The sequence below is a fragment of the Herpailurus yagouaroundi genome, unplaced genomic scaffold (genome assembly GCF_014898765.1).
Source record: "Herpailurus yagouaroundi ecotype Mexico unplaced genomic scaffold, PumYag 165, whole genome shotgun sequence".
Lineage (NCBI taxonomy): Eukaryota > Metazoa > Chordata > Mammalia > Carnivora > Felidae > Herpailurus > Herpailurus yagouaroundi.
The window spans coordinates 10,540,350-10,551,032 of NW_024412406.1; the positions used below are offsets into that span (position 1 = coordinate 10,540,350).

A 10,683-nucleotide genomic window follows, 5' to 3' on the forward strand; every position below is an offset into this window, starting at 1 on the left:
CAGAGCATGAACGGGGGAGGGGCAGAGAGAGAGGGAGACACAGAATCAGAAACAGGCTCCAGGCTCTGAGCCATTAGCCCAGAGCCTGACGCGGGGCTCGAACTCACGGACCGCGAGATCGTGACCTGGCTGAAGTCAGACGCTCAACCGACTGTGCCACCCAGGTGCCCCCATTTGTATGTTTTTAGAAAAATGTATATTCATAGGGTGCCTGCATGGCTCTGCTGAGCTTCCAACTTCAGCTCAGGACATGACTTCATGGTTTCTGAGTTCAAGCCCCACATGGGGCTCTGTGCTGACAGCTCAGAGCCTGGAGCCTGCTTTGGATTGTCTCCCTCTCTCTGCCCCTCCCCCACTTGTGCGTGCATGTTCTCTTTCTCTCAAAAATAAACATTAAAAAATGTATATTCAAGTATATTCTATATAATTTTGTCATATTTTATTTTTAATATACTTTCTATTAGCTTAGTAGTTATTTTACTTTTGTGTGTGTGTTTACTCTAAAATTGCCTTGTCAAATAATAGCCACTAGCCATGCATAGGTATTTAGATTTTCATTAAAGATAGTTGTGTTGACAGCACTGCTGTCCATCCATCCTTCACTAAGGCAAATTAGTTGTTTTATCATTTTACATTAAACTTTACATTATCCTATTTACTCACCTCCATTTACTATTCATTTTAATTCAATATATATTTGAAGTACCACAAGATGCTATTATATAACCAGCTTTTATTCATATTTACCTGTGCCATCTGCCTTTTCTGTTACTCTGTTTTCACTATTTTCGCATTACTCTATCTTTTCATCCATCTTCCTTCTGCTGGAAGAATACTCTTAAGTGTTTCCTTTAGTGTGAGTGTACTGCTAAAGAAATTCTATTAATTTTGATTATGTAGAAATGCTTTTATTTCACCTGTTTGAATAATATTTTAGCTGTGAATGGAATTCTAGATTGGCAGTAACTTTATTTCAGTACATTGAAGATATTCTGTTGTGTTATGGCTTTTATTTTTTCTGTTGGAAGTCTGCTCTTGGGGCTTATTGTTGTTTCTCTGGAGTCTGTCTTTTCCTACGTCTGCCTTTAAGGTTTTATATTTTCTGATATTTTAGTATGCTGTGCCTGATGTAATTTATTTTTTTATTGTAGATACAGAGTCCAAATTCTTCTTAAGTTTTGTGGGGTTTTTGTGTTTTATTGGTTTTGAAAAATCTTCATTCATTACCTCTTCAAATATTGCATTAGCCCCACTTTTTCTCTCATTTAATTCGGCAACTTTCATGTTTGTAAGAATGTTCTAAATATCCCCTTAGTATTTTTTTCTTTTTGGTATTTTTCCACCCTTTTTTCTATTGTGCTTCAGTCTAAATATTTTCTTCTGGTCTCTCTTTCTATACTCTAATTCCCCTTTCAACTATCCCTAATATGCTATGATATCCATTTTATGAGATCTTCAGTTACTTAATATTTTTCATTCTGGAGTTTTTATTAGCTTTTTAAAATGCTTTTCAATCCTTGGCTAAAATTTCCAAATTTTGCTTTATTGTCTTGAATATATTAAATGTAAATTCCAGGTCCATTAACTATTATTCATGTGTCCTGAGTCTGCCTTTATTGGCAGTTATTTTTCTTGGTTTTGAATTTTATCTCCTCGGATAATCATTTAATCACTTCAGTTTCTGAAGCTAAATAAATTATCCTTATTTTAATATGGATTAGAATTTTATTCACAACCAAATTAATTCCTTTTAGAACTTAATCTTTTGTATTTTAAAGCATACCTTTAGGTAATTTCTCCATCTGCTTTGCAAAAGTCTATAAAAGTAAGCAATTCATCTAGCATATGTATTGTCTCTGATTTATGTTCTCAGTATCAATAACTAGGAAAAAAAAACAAATGCCTTGTGAATGTTACTTTATCTGTTCAGATAGGCTTTACATTAACGCTATTTGCTACAACCTTACATATATTTTCAAGACATTTGTCACATTTTGAAAATTTTAGGCTCTATCCTATAATTCTTTTCTTAACAAATAAAAATATCTACCCTCTGAGTAGCCCTAGCATTATGGTAAATAAAAAAAATAAAAAAAATAAAGATCTGCAGTTAGCATTAAGGTAGATTTTCACTGTGGGAAAAATAAAAAAAATTTTAATTGTTCTTAATGACTTCCTTTTATATGAATTATTATTAGTTTTAAAGATTTCACTTTTTTATTATTTGAAAAACAGAAAATATATACCAAGAACCTTTTTTGAGGAAAAAGAGAAAGTTCTCCAAATCAATTCTTTTGGCACACAAAACATTTCATAGTACCTAATCCGATTTTATACAATTACCTACATTTTCTCTTTGAACAACTTACCTTTGCTCTTTGGAAATCCCTGGAAAAATCAAAGAATACAATATAAGGAGGGACCATCACTGAACATCAAGGTCAATACCATGACATAACAATCTACATTTGATGGCAAAGTTCCTTATAAACTAGTCCTCTTCTGGCTCATTTTTTTTACTTGATCTCTATCACCAAACTTCCTCTGATTTTTCCTTTCCAATTTTGTCTTAAATCTGCAAATTTCCTAGTGCAAAGATTTGATTTTCTGAATTTAGGGTTTCACACTCTCACTCAACTATTCATACACAGTACACAGTTCCCATTGTGAAGGGAAAATGAAAAGAGCCATTTCCTTGGACTTGATGCCTTTAGGAGCTCTTTATAGCCCTTTTATAAAGTAAAAGACAGCTTGACCTAATATTATGTGTATTTTCTCCTCCTGCACTAAAATTCTTTCCTCTTCATTTCTCCTGCCACCACTTTGAGTGACTTTCCACTCCATTGTCTTTTCTTTGTATCGCATACTGCCACTTTTAAAAATTCACTTTTATCCTTAACTAATGTGATCAGTCTTTCTTCCCTTGTACACATTGTCTCTCAGCTATATAATAAACTATTCTTATGCTCACTTTGACAGCACATGTACTAAAATTGAAATGATACAGAGAAGATTAGCATGGCCCAGCACAAGGGTGACATGCAAATTCATGAAGTATTTCACATTTGGGGGGGAAAAGAGAAAAATAAAGTATTCTGATTATTTTTGCTTCCTGGACCTTCTTTTCCTATACCTTTCTAATTGTAAATCTGGGCAATTGGAGAAAATTTTGCCTCCCTTACAAAGTTTCTCAACATACTTAAATTCTACCTATGTACATGTCTCATTATATGCTTTTTAGAGCCAGCATATTAACATATTTGAGGTGCTCACCAATTTGTTGAATGAATATTTCTACTGCCCAAGTGAAGTATTTTATACAATAGCAAAATATTTAGACCAGTCCCTCTAACTCTCACATTTACCTTTACACTTAGAATTTGCCAATATATTAATCAACTAAATTGTAACATTGAATTGTTTAAGCTATCTCTAGCAGCCATTGGATTTCTGCATGAGGCACAGTTTCCTGACAAAGGTATTCTAGCAAAGTAACCCATCTGTTCTCAATTATTTTCCATATTTGTTTCATATTCAGCATTCATTGCCCCATTCTTAAAGTTTACATCATTTAATTTATTCTTGATATGTGTCTTATCTCTTATGAGGCCATCTTCTGTGAATTTCATTTGGCTCACAAGTGGTCCTTCATATGGTATGCAATCTTTTTTTTTTTCACCTGTAACTATTCTGTGAGGTCCATTCTTCTTTGAAACTTCCTTTACTTCTTCTGATACTAGGGAAAAAATTAGATAAATAACCAGGTATTGAAATGCTTCTTCTCAACCTGCGATTTTATCTGCAATGCCAAGGTAATCCATATGCTTTAACTAAGATCAAATGAGAGAATATATGTAATATAACATTTGATCATAATATGCTATAACCACTTATAATTATTATCTGTTGGGAAGAAACCAAACTCAGGACTTTCTTTAGGAGTAGTAAATTTCCTCTCATGTGTTAGCATAAAGAATCCTTCCCACAATTACCTGATATCTAGTTAAGACCAAAAGCTTAATATAATCTACATTTGTTGAGTATTTGCCAAGTATCCAGCACTTAATCCCTGTAATTCATGTGTGTGTGTGTGTATAGTACATATACTATAGTGTGTGTATGTGCATATAGTACCTAACTGACCTACATTCTTAACTACTATGCTATGACACTTTAAGGAAATAAGATACATACTGATTAAATTTTAGAAAAGTGAAAAAGAGATTGAACAGCTATAGGACACTGGGCTTCTGAGAAGTAGCAACAAACTTAGACTTGGAAGGGTTCGTATTCCCATATATACAATACTCATATTTCTGTTTTGATTCTCCAAAACTTTTCAGTATCCATCATTGTAAGTACTTTGTTTCGTGAGTTGGTCTTTTGCTTTGTGCTTATAAGCAATATATTTGAAGAACAGAAGGAAAACATCTCATTAGAAAGGTATAGTTCATTGAATAACAAACTTTTTGACAGTGTTCTCATTAGATATAAAAAACACAACAAACATGTAGTAATATGTATTCACAAATTGGCTAGAGTATAAAACTGTATAAGGAAAAAGAAAAAAAAAACTATGAAATCTTATCTTTAAATTGCTAAAGGAAAGAAAATGACTTTTCTTGTTCTTTTTACGATACTTTATTCTACAATGTCTCTGTGAAATAGGATGCAATGTCCGAATATCAAAGTAGAAATTTAAACAATAGCCTTGCCTCTCATAACCACTTACCACATAGATACTTCATCGTACTCCTAACTTTACACATTGTGAATCCGCTGGGCTCTGAAAACAATAATAGTATAGTCCTTTTGGCCGAACATATGTCATTCCTAGTGCAATAAATTTTCATCCAACCAAAAAGGCAGCAATGAATTTTTTTTGTGGCAAATTTTAATATTATCTTCTAACTGTATTAACCCTGAAACCTTCAACCTAAGTGAAATTCTAATCCACAATTAATTTAGAAAGCAAAGATTTAGCTTACATCTTTTTCCAGAGTCATTAACATTGCAAGCGTAATTTCCAAAAGTAAGAACCATCTCCAGTGTTATGGAAACAGTAGTTCATCTTTCCAGGAAAACATACTCTGTCCTTTGGTATACTAATAATTTAAACTTCCTAGTCATATTGAACAAGGGAGTGTATCTATTTTCTAGTGGCATTCTTTAGTTTATCTTAAGGAAAGAAGTAATTTGAAGCAACTGAACCAGCTGAAGAAGTTTTTAAAGGAAATTACGTTTCATTTATTGTATCCTTGCTATGTATTGAAATGAGGCAGCCCATACCTGAAAGCACTGGCTGGACAGTATTCCCTGAACTGCCATAATGACACCTTTCAATTTAATTTTTTTTTTAACATTTATTTATTTTTGAGACAGAGAGAGACAGAGCACGAACAGGGGAGGGGCAGAGAGAGAGGGAGACACAGAATCTGAAACAGGCTCCGGGCTCTGAGCTGTCAGCACAGAGCCCGACGCGGGGCTCGAACTCACGGACGGTGAGATCATGACCTGAGCCGAAGTCGGACGCTTAACCGACCAAGCCACCCAGGCGCCCCGACACCTTTCATTTTAATTACTATAACCATGACCTGTACTATATCTTCTCTCTCCTCTAACCAAATCATATGGTATTTGTCTTTGTCTGGCTTATTTCACTTAGCATAGTACCTAGTTCATAGTTTCATCCATCTTGTAATAAATGGCAAGACTTTATTCTTTTCATGGCTCAGTAATATTTTACTACATATATGTATACCACATCTTCTTTATCCATTCATCTATTGGTCACTTAAGCTGCTTCCGTATCTTAACTATTATAAATAATACTGCAATAAATAGATATGCATGTATCTTTTTTAATGAATATTTATATTTTCTTTGACAAATACCCACAAGTGGAATTATAAGCCAGCCAAAGACAAATATCACATGATTTAATTTATACATGGAATTTGAAAAACAAATGAACAAACAACAACAACAGGGAGACAGACTCAAAAACAACAAACTGGTGTTGCCAGAGGGGAATGGGCAGCTAGGATGGGTGAAGGTTAGTAAGAGGTACAAATTTCCAGGTACAAAATAAGTCACAGGGATGAAAAGCATGGCACAGGGAATATAGTCAATAATATTGTAATATACTTTATGATGACCGTTGCATAATGTCTACAATTATTGTTGAATCACTATGCTGTATATCTGAAACTAATTTCGTATTATATGTCAACTATACTTCAATTAAAGTTTTAAGAAAGGAATAACCAAAACCTTATTGATTTGTTTTTGTCACTGTTCTTTATTTTTCTTGATGGCTTCTTGTTTTTCAGTTTCTTGGCAGCCTTTTAAAAACAACCGCTAAAAAATCTCCTTAGCAAACTATGCAATGTTATTTTATGCTTTTCCAATTGAGATAATAATCCTGAAGAGTTAAACTTTACGCAAAAATTAGCCTTTTCCATCCAAGAGGACCTATTATGGTGTGGCTGAAGCACATTTTAAAATAGGTTTCTTTTACATGTGCTTATTTACCTTGTTGAGTTCAAGAACTGAAATTCCTACACATTCACATAACTAGACAAATGAAAGCCTCTGCTCTGAGCCCTGCTGCAGTCCTTTTCATTCATCAAATCAGCACAGTTCATACACTTCAACTATGCCATCACCTATTGCTAGATCTTTTTTCTTTACCTCTTGATTACCCAAAGTCAATTTACAAACAAGTCTCATCACCTCTACCAGTAAAGCAGGAGGTTGATAAGCTTGAAAGAGCAAAAAATTGCATCTATGTTCAGTAGTTTCTAACTGAAATTTAATATTTGCTTTATGAATGACTCAACATAGTAACAATGTCCATGACTTCATCACCAATACGAATTACAGATATTTTCATGTATTACTATTATTTTAGCAATACTATTTGCATACTATTTGCAATAGTATTTATCACTACTTTGCAATTACGGTGGTTATCAGACCCGCTACTAATTCTTCTTAAGTAGTGTATGACTGAAGCTACACAGATATTGTTTCACAAATTTGGTTTTTTTGCTGTTTTTATAATTACATTTTACTACCATGTTTTCTTTGTGCTTGTTTGCATTGTATGCTATGCATTTTAAACCATGATTCTAAAGGCGTTTTTGTGGGTTTACCCACACTGCCAATGGGGGAAATAAAACTATCCTGAATAATGGTCTTTCTCACTAATGCCACCACAACCAGCCCAAGTTAGACACGTTATCATCTTCAGCCTGGACGGTTGCAACAGGTAGGCTCTCTGCTTCCACTCTTGTTCCCCCAAAATGTTTTCCAAAAAACAGCCGGAGTCACATTTAAGTTTTTTTTTTTTTTTTACTATTTTATTAAAAAATTTTTTACTTCTATTTTTAAGAAAGGTAGTTGATCTGTTAGTTTCAGGTGCACAACGTGGTGATGCAGTTATATACATCATGAAATGCTAACCGCAGTAAGTGTAGTTACCATGTGTCACCGTACAAAGTTATTGTCCCTCTACTGTACTTTTCATCCCTGTGACTGAAGTTTGTACCTCTTAAACCCTTTCACCTGTTTTGCCCATCCCTCTACCCCCATTCCTTCTGTCAACCACCAGTTTGTTCTCTGCATTTATGAGTCTGTTTCTGTGGCTTTTTTTTGTTTGTTGTTTTGTTTTTTAAATTGCCCGTGTAAATAAGATAATATCATATTGTTTTTCTCTGACTTATTTCACTCAGCATAATATTCTCTACAACCATGCATGTTGTCACAAATAGCAAGGTTTTATTATTCTTATGACCAAGTGATAGTCCATTGTGTATATATACCACATCTTTGTTATCCATTCATCTATTGGGGTTTTTTTCCATACAAATTTTAGGATTGCTTATTCTAGTTCTGAAAAATGCTGTTGTTATTTTGATAGATATTGTATTAAATGTATAGATCGCTTTAGGTAGTATAGACATTTTAACAGTATTTGTTCTTCCAATCCATGAGCATGAAACATCTTTCCATTTTCAAATGTCGTCTTCAATTTCTTTCATCACTGTTTTATGATTTTCAGAGTAGAGATGTTTCATCTCTTTGGGTAGGTGGAATTGTTAATTTTTTTCTGCTCTCTCATTATTGGTCTATAGGGATACAATAGACCTGTAAACTGATTTTTCATCCTGTGACTTTGCCAATTTTGTTTATCAGTTCTAGCAGTTTTCTGGTGGAGACTTCTGGGTTTTCTATATATGGTATCATGTCATGTGCAAATAATGAAAGTTTTACTACTTAACTATTTGGATGCCTTTTCTTTTGTTGTCTGACTGCTGTGGGTAGGACTCTTAGTACTATGTTGAATGTAAGTGGTGACAGTGGACATCCTTGTCTTGTTCCTCACCTTAGCTCTCAGGTATTCCCTACTGAGGATGATGGTAGCTGTGGGGTTATCATCTCCAGCCTGGACAGTTGCAGTAGCTGGGCCCAGGGCCTGGTGCTTCCAGGAGTGTCTCCAATGTGTGCTGCACGTGCTCTGCTGTTGTGTTCTAGGTGCTTTATCCTTTAGGCCAGTAATCTGCCGAGGCTCTCTTTGACCTTGTGGGTAGTGTTTGGTCCCTGGTCTGTATGTGGCATGTTTTAACTAGGTGTGCCCTGGTCTGCTTGTGAATAAGACCTCCTTTCTGCCACCACCAGAACCAGAGCCTTGCAAACTCCTGGGTTGAGAGATACAGGGTTGGCATGGGTTTTGGCTGGTCTTCTGAGGGAGGGAGTCCACCATGCTGGGACCAAGGCAAGCGTGACTGGGAAGGGCATTTCCAACAGAGCACAGAGGGACAGGGCTTGGTGTAAGCAAGTCAGGTAGAGAGTTTTGGTGCTGTGCTGGTTCCCCCAGGTGGCCCTGTTCATATGTTGACGGCCAGGACAGGGAAATTGTACCTCCAGTTCCTTTGTTCCCAGTGGCATCTCTCCATGAACATTGACTCCCTGGGACATGCTTGAGATGAGCAACTAATCTGCCTACTGCGTGCCCCAGGCACCATTGAAATTACTGTTTCCACACTGTATGTCTGTGGGCTGTTTGCCCTGCCTTTTCTCCAAGAGCAGCCCAATGTCCTCTGAGCTTTCCCCAAGCCAATCATGCTGACCTTTAAAACTCCAGGCTTTAAGCCCTACTGGTTGCAAGAACTCATGAAATTTTGGGCTGTCTCTCTTTCCAAGCCAATTGCTATGGGAATTTGTTTTCTCCAGGCACTTCCCTGTATGCTAGTCTGCCTCTTGACCTTCTTTGTGACTGTAGCTTCCTCCCCACTGCAGCAGCCACAACCCATTTCTCTCCTAAGCCACACCTCCACACTTCCTCCCTTCCTCACTGTGGCCTCTTCTCTACCTTTAGTTGTAGAGTTTTTCTTCCAGTCTTCCAATCAACTTCTGGGGTATTTAGGATGATTTGACATTTATCTGGTTGTAATCATTGGACAGGGGGAGACTAGGGTCCTCCTACTTTGCCACCACTTCCCCTCACCTCCCTGCTTCTGCCTTTTAACCTTCATATTAGCTTTATAAGTGACTAATCTACCTTTAGAGTATATTTGCTTTTAACAGTGGAATGTTTTCCTTTTTTTTTTTCTATTTATACACTTTTCTTATATACCTAAAGAAGCCCTTTAACATTTTCTATAAGGCCAGTTTAGTGGTAATGAACTCCTTTAATTTTTGTTGGTCTGGGAAACTCTTTATCTCTCCTTAATTTCTTTTTTTTTTTTTTTAGTTTATTTATCTTAAGAAATAGAGAGCAAGAGAGAGAGCGGGGGTGGGGCAGAGAGAATGGGAGAGAGTGCAGGCTCCATACTGTCAATGCAGAGCCTGACATGGGGCTCAGACTCATGAATAGCGAGATCAGGATCTGAACCAAAATTAAGAGTTGGACGCTCAACTGACTGAGCCACCCAGGAGCCCCTCTTTTCTTCATTTCTAAGTGATAGCTTTCCTGGGTAAAGTATTCATGGTTGTAGGTTTTTCTTTGAACACTTTGAAAATATCACTCCTTTCTGGCCTGTAAAGTTTCTGCTGAAAAATCAATCATCTGATAGACCTTTGGGGTTTCCCTTCTACATAACTTTGCTTTTCTCTTGCTGTTTTTAAGATTCTCCCTTTTTATCTTTAAATTTTTATTCTGTGTCTTGTTATAGACCTACTATGTTCTTTTTGTTTGGGGCTGTCTGTACTTCCTGGATCTACACTTTGTTTTCTTCCCTAGGTTAAGGGGTTTTCGACTATTATTTCTTTAGTAAGTTTTGTGTTACTTTATCTGTCTCTTTTATCCTTCTGGGACCCCTTAAGACAAATATTAGTGCACTTGGTGTTGTCCTAAAGATCTCTTTACCTTTTTTTCTTCTTGTTTTGGCTGTTCAGCTTGGTCGCTTTCCACTATCCTGTGTTGAAGATCACTGACTGGTTCTTCTGCATCCTGTAATCTGCTATTGATTCCTCTACTGAATTTTTTCATTCCAGTTATTATATTCTTCTTCTCTGACTGGTTCTCTTTTATATTTTCTGTCTCTTTGTTAAAATTATCACTGTGTTCATCCATTTTTCTCTCAAATCCAATAAGCATCTTTATAACAATTTTATGTAAATTGCTTATCTCCATTATATTTTTCTGAACTTTAGTCTTATTCTTTCATTTGGATCATA

General features: G+C 35.7%; 1 non-coding gene across 1 annotated transcript; it reads left to right on the forward strand.

The window, feature by feature from the left end:
* Positions 1 to 2,963: 2,963 nt before the first annotated feature.
* On the forward strand, positions 2,964 to 3,069 carry LOC121038364 (U6 spliceosomal RNA). The gene has a single exon (XR_005794320.1). It is a non-coding gene; the product is annotated as a U6 spliceosomal RNA (small nuclear RNA).
* Positions 3,070 to 10,683: the final 7,614 nt, after the last annotated feature.